The sequence below is a fragment of the Sorex araneus genome, chromosome 1, assembly GCF_027595985.1.
Source record: "Sorex araneus isolate mSorAra2 chromosome 1, mSorAra2.pri, whole genome shotgun sequence".
In the NCBI taxonomy this organism is placed as follows: domain Eukaryota; kingdom Metazoa; phylum Chordata; class Mammalia; order Eulipotyphla; family Soricidae; genus Sorex; species Sorex araneus.
The window spans coordinates 363240483-363252154 of NC_073302.1; the positions used below are offsets into that span (position 1 = coordinate 363240483).

The following is an 11672-nucleotide window of genomic DNA, read 5'->3' on the forward strand; positions in this document are numbered from 1 at the left end:
AAAAAAAAAACCAACCAAACCCCCCCCCAAAAACCCAATAACCAGAAATATTAGCATGACACGATGTAGAGAAGGATGTCATTCTTAAAACCCAAAAATGGTTTTAAGTCATGTTTCAAAAGTACATGCTCAAACAGACATGTACTTGGAAGCAGACTGCGATGCTAGGGATGAGCAGAGAGTTCGGGGTGAAGTGAGTCAGAGGGCCGGAATGCAGAGGCTCTCGGCAACATGAAATCACTGAGGTCTTTCCTTCATGCTGCTCACTTCAGAGAAGTTTGAGAGTATTAGGAGATATGGAGTTCTTTGCCTCCTTTAGTGGATACACGGACTGGTGTATTGTTTAATAATTATTAAAGGAAAAATGGTCTGGAAAGGATTGGGAATCACTTGCTCTAATGACATAAAGGATGATGAGTAGAATGAACATTTAACTAAGAGAAGTTTTAAAGAGCATTTTAGTATCAAGTGTGGTCTATGCAAAGCTTGTTTTCACAAAATTCTTGGAGGGAACAAGCACAAAGGGACCCAGATGTTTCAAACCCAGGAAGGTTTTCCCTCCAAAAACAGTTAAAAGGGAACTAGGACCCATAGCAGAGCAGTATGTTGGTAACATGACTGAAATGTGGTGAGCTCAACCTTTTTTAAAATGAAGTATGTCTAAGAGACTGCGTGCAAATAAAATCACAAGTGAAGAAATTTTGGAAAGCAAACCATTTGAAATGCCCAGATTTGAAGCACACACAACAGAGCTCATTTGTGGTACAAAATTACCTCCTAAATAATTAAATCTGTAAGTTTTCATTTTTAATTACATTTGCTTAAATACATTTTGTAGCATGCAGCATGCCTGGAATAACCACTCTGAATGCACGCTTTACTGAAATAAAATCAGAGACCATTAGAGAAGATTCCTCAGAGATCATTTAGAACTGCACTTCTCAACCCTGACTACATTTTAGAAACGCTTGTAGAACTTTTTTATTAAACGATAAAGGCCTGTATTTCTCCCCACCCCTTTTAAATTTAATCAAAAGTGGGGGGAGGGGTGGGAGATGGAAACATTTAAAACATAAACTCCAAGCTGGTTCTATTGGGCTGGCAGGGTCACGAATCAGAGAAACAGAGACCAAATAGCATTTTCTAATACTCTAGTCACTGAGCACTTGAAATGTGGCAACCAAACTGAGATGTGCTATCACTGTAGTACTCACAGCAGATTTTTAAGATTTAATATCAAAAGAAGCCCACAAAAAACACTGCTGAGAATGGCAAAGCATCTCATAAACATGGGTATATTGATTATGTGTTGAAACATAAAGATTTCAGATCTACTGGGTTATAGAAAATATACTCCTAAAATGAATTTTACTTGTTTTTTTTTAACCTTTTTCATGAGGCTGATAGAAAGTCTCAGATTAAATATGCGGCTTGCATTCGTGACTCCTACTCTGGGGCAGTGGTGGCTGCTGAGACCAGTGTGTGCCACAGTGAGTGATATTACCCCAGGTGGAGGATCCTGGAATGATGGGAGTGGTGGGGGGCAGGAGTAGCTTTTGGTCCAACTGGGGGTTGCCTTCTGTTTGTTCAATTAAAAAAGACAGATTTATTTGGGAAGGGGAGAACTGAGTGATTTTTTTTAATGAAAAATGGGCAGAAGGCCAAAAAGAAACAATACTTTTCTTTTTAGTGAGAGCTCTCTCAAGAACTACTTGGGGGAGGGGGGGCACATGCCATCCTGGTTATACTAAGCCAATCAAATTGCAAGTTCAATAGAACGGCCTGAGAGTGCAGGTCCTGCAGCATTAGGGACCACTAGAGATACCCCAATGGTGCCTGGGGGTCTCTAGGTTTATACTCAGTAGTGCTTGGGAGGCCAATCCAGGGATTACAGGTGGGTCAGGGGCATGCTAGACATGCACTCTAATTCCTATAGTATCTCCCAACTTTGAGACCAGGAAGTCTTATCATCCAATTCCTGTCACCAAGAAATTGAGGCACAGAGGCCCGAATTCAGGTCAACACTTTGGGGTTCTTTTTTCTTATTTCAGGTATTTCCTCTTGCTATACTCCACACAGTTGCAGAATTAGGCGTTCACAGAGCCTTGATGCCTTCAGTTAAACCTTTCTCTTTTTCTGTCTTGTTAATTATTTTTTCTGAGGTTTAATATCAGAATCTATTCCCCTTATTAGAAAATATCTCCTTTTTGTGGGGTACACACTTGTCATTTGCCAATAGAATTTTCTTCATGAAAGCACAGCTGCTGGAATGGCTGATCAAAATTAAATCTAGGAAAACATTAGCACAAGAGAAGAGAGAGAATGGAGGAAAAAATATTAAAGCTTCTAAGATGTAGATATTCACATACTGGCTTGTGAATATTTTAACATGTAGTTTAATAAATAACCCAGAGACATTCAGCATTCCAAGAGCCATCTTTAACACATGTTCAAGCCCTGCTCAGAATTCAAACTATGGGCCAGACAGGTAGTACAGTGAGTAGAGCATTTGTGTTGCACACAGCCAGTCCAGACTCAATCCTCAGCACCCCACAGTGCCCGAAGTCCCACTAGGAGTGATCAGGTGTGGCACCAAAACAAACAAACAAACAAACGAAAGAAAGAAAGAAAGGAATGAAAACAGCATTATCACTTTCTTAAAGAAGAAAATCTTACTTTGATCAAGTGACAAAGTCCTACTGGATTTGTCAAATGGAGAAATATATATAACTATCTCTTCTAATAATCAGCTGACCCAAACACAAACAAGTTGCTTTCATTGCACATGATTTCACCCCTGGGAAAGCCCAAAGAAATAAAATTGCATATATGTGGCTGAAGTGTTACATTTGAGTAATCTTGCCCATAATGCAGGGCTTCTCAGTGTAAGAAGAGAGCAAAAGTGACCTAAATTCTAATATCAAGTCTTCCTGCAAAGAGCTGGAAGGAAACCAATGAATTAGGTCAAAAGATATATAATGGTAGATACGTTCGAGTTTTCCAATGAGAAAGTCTTGTTCATCATCTCAAATACACTGTGAATGTCAAAAAATATGTTTGGCTCTCTGGAGCCCCCTGTGCTGCATGCCTGACTTCTATTCCCTAGGATTACTCAGGTTTTGCTAAACTCCAACTCATTTCTCATGTTGTAAAACTCATCTCCAAACACTCACACGTACACTGACCTGGAACGATGGTGCATATACAGACTAATCCGGGGTAAAAGTGAGCATAGCCCTTGCTCTAGCCAACAAAAAACTATTTATTTTAACTTTAACTTTTCAAATTCATGCTTAAAGATGATGAAAAAGAAAAAGAGGCACTGCTTGACAGTTACTGCCTTGTTCTAAAAAGGTCTTTAAGATGATTTTTGCCTCTTGCTTGTCTTTCAGCCACAACTGAGGTGGAGATAGTGACATTTTGCATGCCTAATAACCATGGATGGGGCGGGGCGAGAAATAGGAAGATTAGCCTTCAAATGGGAGTCTGAATCACTGTCACTGTCATCTCATTGCTCATCGATTTGCTCCAGTGGGCACCAATAACGTCTCCATTGTGAGACTTGTTGTTACTGTTTTTGGCATGTGGAATACACCACGGGTAGCTTGCCAGGCTCTGCCGTGTGGGTGAGATACTCTTGATAGCTTGCCAGGCTCTCTGAGAGGGGTGGAAGAATCGAACCTGGGTCAGCCACGTGCAAAGCAAATGCCGTACCCACTATGCTATCACTCCAGCCCAATGGGACTCTAGTGTTAGAAAAAATAATATTGGAGCTACAGAAAAATAAACAGAATAGAAACTAGGATCTACGATCAGACAATTCATTCAAAAGATCAGATTTTTAAAAAAAGATCTTTGAAAGAATAGTTATCAAAAGGCTTAAAGATAGCAAAACAGGACTGGAGAGAGTATAGCAGATAGGATTCTGGTTTGATCCCCAGCATCTCATTTGGTCACCTGAGCCCACCAGGAGTTATTCCTAGATGCAGAGCCAGGAGTAAACCCTGCACACCACCAAAATAAAAACAAAACAAACAAAAAGAGCAAAATGTCCAATGCCACAGGTTGTCTTTCATCAACTAAACATAAAGGCATTTATGACAGCCTAGCTAGGACCAAGACCTACAGACGTGATGCTCTGGCAGTGCTGGGGTGAAGCAGAGAATGGTACCAGACTTAGGCTGTCCTTTGTCAATTGAACAAGTTGGTTTATCATTGAGAAAAAGGACCTCAGCTCGAGTCTTACCTATGCTACAAGCCATTCCATTTCCTATCAAAAATTTTAAGACATAGGAACTCTTACCCCAAGATTACTTCAAGCAAAGAAATAAATATAAAAAAAATTAAGATTTTTTTTAAAGATTACTTCAAGCAAAATGACAAGATGGTCATTTTTAATCTATGTGAACTATAGCAAGTAGCCAACTAAACTTGGAGAAAACAGAAGAAAGCAACCGAAGAGCATGTTTTGCAGGTGTTAAGTGATTCAGCTCTGTTTCTCAGAAACAACTCATAGGAAATGGAATATGCTGGGAGGGCAGAATATCAAAACATCAAAGTAACAGGGGCCAGTCAGGTAGCTCAGTGGTACAGCATGTGTCTCACAAAGATGCAGCCGTGCCTTGATGCTCCACCGTGACCCTTCCCACCGGCCAAATCAGTGAAAACCTTCCATAGATGTAGTCTGAATCTTATGAGTTTGGTTTTGAAAGTCCCAGAAGTATCTCAATAACTTAAATTTGTATTCTTTCTCAAACAGTGTTTACCACAAACTGGAAAATTAGAAAATCTCTCACTCATTTGCTCTGTCTCTCTCTTTCACCCTCTCCCATTTCACTGTTCAATCCATGATTGTTCAATCCATAATACTGACAAATGGAATACTAATGTATCCTCAATAAATGTCAATTGACCATTTTTTTAATTACAAAGTGTAAGAACTCTTCAGTAAAAACATAAAAAATGATGTCATTTAGAAAGTGCCAGAGTTTCTAATTAAGGCAGTGCTACAAGAAAAGATAGCTTATTTAGCTTAAAAATAAATAACAATCCTAAAAGGCTCTTAAGTTTGTTTAGCATATCTAAAAGTGCTTCTTTCGCACACTTAAATATTTAAGGCAATTGTCCCCCAGTCTTGTTCCCTTACCTCAATTGAATAATTTCCTTAAATAGAATTCAAAGAAGCAGCCCTAGATTTACAATTTTTAATGAATTTATAAAAGCCTAGGTTGATTCCCATAATATGGCTGATAGTCAAAGAGGACAAGATAATGAATTGACTGAGATCATTGTTCCATCTTCATCCAAGAAAGCTGCCTCTAAAAAAAGATCTTAAATTGCTGTAGAAATCCAATTTGTAAGAAGCAAAAGAAGCATATAGATGGGAAACACCAGTCATGATCACATTAATTTTGTGACTAACAGCATTGCTTTGAAGTAAAGAAGCAGAGGGAGGAAGAAAAGAAAAATAATAAATGCACTCAAATCCAGTATACTGATACAACCAGAATAAAACCAACTTCCAAATAAAAAGTTCACAGATGGGAATCCCGTGAACATAACACTTTATGTTAAGCCGAATTTTCGGCTTAACCAGGAAACAAACTCCAGTGAAGGAGATAGGCTAGTTGTTCAGCATTGCTCAAAAGCAAAGAATAGCAAGAAATCAAACAAGGAACTTGACATTAGTACAAAAAGGCATGGGATGGGTGAATAGGTTTTGAATCTGCAGGTGTGGAAAACTGACAAAGAGTCGCACCAAAACTCTTCCAACTTGCTATAATTGAAAAACTGCTATAAGAAAAGTCTTGCAAATAAATCACTATTCATTATCCACCAAATTAAAGCTGAAACATCACAGAGATAAAGGGGAAAAAAGATATGATTTTCCTTTTTAAAAAAATTTTTTTGAAATGTCTAATAATATGTAGTCTGCTCATGTGTAATCCATGGAAGATCAAAACTGAGTTATGATGGGAATTTATCAATACCAGCCATTTCTCTTTTTGATTTGGAGATAGCAATCCAGCAAACATATTATTTTGAGTAAAATTGAAAATAAAATTGTCATGACTAGTCAGGATTGCAAAAGAACAGGTCTATATACGATCTATGGGCAAAGGAAGGAGAGAACATGCAAAGGGAGCAGCAAGTTTTTTTTAATCATTCTACTTAATGATTTGAAACTAAAGTGAATGCTGATATTCAATCAATCCTACCCTTCTTCGGGTCGGGGGAGCGGAATGTGCATCTAGGTTTGGAAGTGAAGAATGCTTTTTTGTTTAATTTTTAGCTTGCTTTTTAAAAACCCCTTCCTTTAAATTAAATACTGAAGTAAGTGATTCATGAAAGTTCATGGAAAAGGAATTCTTACCTGACACATTATTTAACAAGTGGTAGCTCCCCTGCTGCACTTCACATGCTTACGAACATTATTTTACCCAAGAAATAATGGTCTTATTCATACACACACACAGACACACATACACACACACTTTCCACACAAAATGCTACCCAGTCCCAGAAAACTGACAAAAACAATAGTAAAAATCAGTGCAAAATAAGAATTCCATCTGAATCCCATCCATGAAAATTATGAAAATATAAGATTTCTTTCATTTAACTGCAATTTTTTAAAAAATAGCTGAATAAGTTTCATAAACTTCATCTTACCATTATCTGTAGAATAAAATCAGCAACGTGCTGCTTCCTGCAGTCAACAGAGCAAGTGTGTTGTTCTCCCTTTCTTTCTAGTAACTTCTTTTTCGCTAGCAAGATTAGGTAGAAAATAAACCTTGAAGTCTTTTGCCTCAGTAGTTCAGACCAGGAGACTGTGAAACTAGCTCTCGGTGAAAAAGAACAGATCTGCTATTTTACAATCACTCCTGGAACCCAGGGGGGCCTCCTGGGCTCTGTACCTCCTTTCCTCCTCCCTTCTGAAGTTTCTTCTAGCAGTGAGACTAATTTTTCCAGTAGCCTTGAACTCCCCAGATTTAACTGACATGGAAAATGTGACTGAAAACTTGTCGAACTGTCTAGCCTCCAACCCTCCACAGAATCCACTTTGTTGGAAGTGTTGAAGAACACTTCACAAGCAGCTACTTGCGCCTTTAAACTCCAGCACTGCAGCCTCAGAAGAGCAAATAATAGTGCGCCATCTAGTTAGCAAGCTGCACTCCTCGAGAATGCAGGACACCTTCAGACCCTGGGAGTTAAGGACTTGTCAGTGTTCAGCTGCTCTAAAGCTCCAATTGTTTATTTAAATAAAAAAAAATATCACTACTGAGATAATCCACATCTAGTGGATATGGGAAAATTTAGGTTATAATGGCACTACAAACTTTTACATCTAACTTTGATTTACAAGATAAAAGCAAGTTTTAAATTAAAAGGGCTTTCTGTTAATAGAGCTTATTATTCTGAAGACGGGAATGATTTTCTTCGAAAGTTGTTCCTGGGTGCATGCCTATTATCTTTGCTTTTCCCCTTCCACTAATGAGCATTTATCTAAAGAGCCTGTTAATCCTCTGATGTGTGCTTCTGGTCAGAGGTAACAGTTTGAATAAAACCACTAATCACTGATCACTAAATCACTGATCATTAATCACACTCTCTAGTGCCCGTGACCCAGGCCATTTTTCTCCTCTCAGTCTATGCATCACAAACAACAAGTTTCACATTTTCGATGTACGTGTATTGTGTGGACCTTATATTATTTCAACTCGAGATGTGGCTAATAACACATATTGCTAAAAACTTTGGAAAGTGTGTCAATTAGATTTCAGCGAGGAGTTTCACAAATGCCTACTCTACAGCACAAACTTCACTTTGAAGCAAGCAGAACTGATTATAACAAAACATTCGAGCTTCAAGAAATTCCCACATACTCCGAATACAATTTACAATTTTCCTCTAATTTCTTGTCAAATGACTCTCGAAAGGACAGCGCTGAAATTTCCTGCTCCTCTCTACCTAAAAGTATTTCCCAAATGTATTTACATAATTTTACTGTACACACACACACACACACACACACAGATACACACTCCTCTACAAGTTTACTTTTATCCCTGAAGCACTTCAATGTTTTTTTCTTTACAATTTCACCTGCCAGATACCGAGATACTATGACTTAGGTATTTAATTTCCTCCTTAAATATGTAAACTTACTCTTAAGAGCAAGAGAGTAACGGGCACCGGGCAAGCAGAAATTTATTGTATGGTACTTTGGGATCAGCCCCTCCCCAACTCCTCCCGCTGGAAAGGAAACATTTCCATCATCTCTCAGCTATATTTGACTGGGTCCGCATCCTCACTTCTTCAGTCTTCTTTCCTCTGGGCCAAACAGGAAGGCTCTTGGTAAAACCAGGACTTTGTTTTGCAGTGGGTGTGCTGTTTTCCTAAGCCCCTACAGGGCCACGCTATGGCAGAAGTTCTCTGAACGAATTTCCGAAGCTGAGTTTTCTAGCAGGGCTGAGCATCTTTGCCCTGGAGTGAAGGGCTCCAGGGGGCCTTTCCTAAGTACCAGAAAAGGCAAGATTGCATGCGCGCTGAGCTGGCACCCTGTCTGATCTGACCCCAGAAGTGCTTCCGCACACTCCAGGGACAGTGCTCGCCGCGTGGTCAGCAAGTCAAAGGCGGGGACAGAACCAGAGGGAAAACTGGGAGGGTGGGGCGGAGGAGGCTCGGAGAGCACCGGGCAATGGAGTTGCCCGAGGAGCCGGCGGTTGCAGGAGTCAGTGCGGGGTGGTGGGGAGGAAAAGCAGAGTCGCTTTGTCAGCGTGTCTACGCCCCCTTCTCCCGCACCCCCCAACCCCCTAGCTTTGAGTATCAGATGCTGTTCATCACAGTTACTGGCCTGCAGAATGACGTAATGGACCTGCAGCCAGCCCTTAGCCTTTGACACATGTCAGGGAGGAAAAAAAATAAAAATCAAGCCCACGTCCCACTCTGACCACCGCGTTCCCTGGCAGCCCACTCCAGTGCCTGGCCTCGAACTATTACGGTGCGGAGGTGCGGAGGTGGTGCGGTTCGCAAAAGTTAGCCTAAGTCGGGCGCTTTATCTACTCAACATCTCCGCCCTCGCCACGGGGAAATAAAAGCGACGGTACAGCAGCTGCGGGAAGCCGGGTTGGACTGGGGGACCCGGCTCCTGGAGTCCTGCCTTCGCGTGTGGCCCCTCTAAGAACTTGATGGAAAGTTTCAGCGGCTCCAAAGCGAATGTGTCGGAGACGCAGGCGCCGCCGCGTGTCCGCGGAGTTGCCACCGTGCCACCGCGGCCCAGGCGGGAGCTGTCATTTGTGCCAGCAGCGGGGATGGGGTGAGGATGCAGGCCCGAAAGGGACGGAGGTGGTAGGCTGCCTGCAGAGTTCACGCGAACTGAGTCTTCCATCCCGCGCTGGGTGCGCAGGCCAAGTGCTCCCCGAGGGCGCATCCCTGGGATGCGGCGGGCAGCGCTGCGGGAGAGGTGTCAGCAGCCGGCTCAAACCCCGCGGAAAGCGAGCGCCCCCTCCCCAGCGCCTGCCCCGCCCCCCAGGGGACCCGGCGTCCTCGCTGCGCCCGCTGGAAGTTTGCAAACTTTCTCCGGGGGGCTTCGCCGCATCACTGGGAAGTTGGGGAGGCGGGGGGGAGGGTCCCGGCTTGCCGTCTGCGCTGCCGCCGCCGCCGCTGCCGCCGCTTGACTGCACTTCTGGAGAGTTCCGCACCTTGCCAGGTCTCTGGAGGCAAACACACACCCCCGATTCATAACGGCTCCCCGGGCCAGGGAATCACACACGCGCGCTCCCACACACGCACGCACGCCGGCGCGGACACGGCGCTCGCTCCACGTTAGCATCCCTCCAGTGGCACGGCGCGGCGCCCACCGAGACGCGCTCTGCTGGAACGGACACGGCGTGGGGTCTCGGGGCTGGCCTCAGGACACAGCAGCATTCCACAGTCCACCAGCAAATTGGGGCCGGACTTCCCTCTGGTCCACCAAAGTGTTGACAAACACAGATCACCCTCCGAAAAAAACGCAGCGCATCTTCCCTGCTCCTTGCCCTGTGACCTGCCCGCTGGAACAAGTAACCTCGCGGCAGCAGCCAAGAACCGACCCCTGCAAACAAGTACGCTCCCGAGATGGCTTCCGCGGCAAGTGCAACAAAAGTGGCTAAATGCAAAAGCCCCAGAAGTGGCCGAGCCGTATTTTTAGGAACTTACCAAACAAGTGTGGAGAAGGCAAGAGCGGAGCCCGGGTGAAGGGACCACGTTGGACTGAGCAAAGATTACAATACATTCTATTTAGAGTGCATTACATCACCCCCCCGGTGACGTCACGTGGGATTCCTGAACTTCTAAATCATTGCGGTCCGCAGGCAAGGGAGCAGGGGCGGGGCCGGCGCGCCGAGAGGGCGGGCCCCGCCCCAGACACGCCCCGCCCCGCCCCGCCCCCGCCCCTCCGGCGGACCCTGCCGCAGCCTCCCGGAGCCGCGGCGGCGGCGGCGACTGCGCAAGCAACAGCTTGCACAGCCCTGCGCGGTGTGACACGGCTCCCTGACATTAGTGGTGTGAGTCAGCTAGGAAACAATCCTCAGGGTTTCAGATAGGACCACGGAGGAGGCGCGGACCCCGAGTATCCTGCTGGGAGTCCTTGGTAGTCGGGATGGGGCCCGGGGAGGGGGAGAGGTGGGGAGGGGGCCTCCGCTGGGTACCCGAAAAGACTTTCTGCAAACAGAAAAGCTGGAAGCTCCTCCTTCCCCCCTCCCCCCCCCCCGCTAGCAGATGTCCAGCTCTTTCTTTTCCCCCCTCCTGCGACACTCATGACCTCATTACCACGTTCCTCCATCCTAGCTTCTCGGAGCACTCGCTGGCACCCCCTTTTTCCACCCCACCCCTTCTCCAAGGGAGGCACTTCTGGATTGTGCACATTCACACGCAAGACACAGCCTCCCACGCCACCCTTGGCAAGACCCCTGTTTCGGGAGTCTGAGAAACAGCCAGGAAAGGTGTTTCCTGGGGGCGAAAGGTGGATTGCTGCTTAGAGCCAAATGATGAGCCGGATTTAGACTGGGCGTCAGAGCCGGAAGGGCCCCTGGCGATCACGTCCAGATCCTGCTCTGTAACTCGCCCAAGCTTACGGGTTGGCAAGTGGCAGAGTCAGAAGCAGGAGGATTCCGGCGCCTGGTCTGCAGCAGCGTCCGATGACTTCCAGAGAGCCTGGCTTTTACCGCTGATCACCGCCCCCAGCCCGGGCTTAACTTCCTTGCAGACCCTTGCTCTGTGAGTGGGACTCAAAGGAAGGAAGCCATGGTCTAAATTCCAGGCAAGCTTGGGACACCTGGGTCAGCAACACAGATGCTCACACATTAGAATGTACTCACCCCGCACCCCCGAAACTGCCTGCGTTTTCACAAGCTACCACAGAAAGTGGGGCAGGTGTTTAAATTACCCCCATTTTGCGGATGAGCTATGCAGAGTCCTCGAGCCAACTTGAGCCCCGACACTGGTATCACCCAACAGTGTTTTCAAATTCCAAATCCCATCCACTGGGAACATCCCTTCTCAGGAGTTTTTGGAAGGTAGAACTCTTCTTATGTTGACTGGGAGTTGGAGCTTTATCTACTTGGGAGTTGGAGCTTTATTGACCCCCATTAACAAACAATAATGGTCCCTGGCATTTATGTAACATCTGA

At 44.7% G+C, this 11672-nt stretch overlaps 1 protein-coding gene across 1 annotated transcript in view; it reads right to left on the reverse strand.

Moving 5' to 3' along the window:
* Window positions 1-10229, reverse strand: part of CREB5 (cAMP responsive element binding protein 5) — a 452531-nt gene extending 442302 nt beyond the window's left edge. Inside the window, exon 1 of the mRNA XM_055123939.1 lies at window positions 10201-10229. The gene's annotated coding sequence lies outside the window, so the exon portion shown is untranslated. The remainder of the gene's footprint in view (window positions 1-10200) is intronic.
* Between the last annotated feature and the right edge of the window lie 1443 nt (window positions 10230-11672).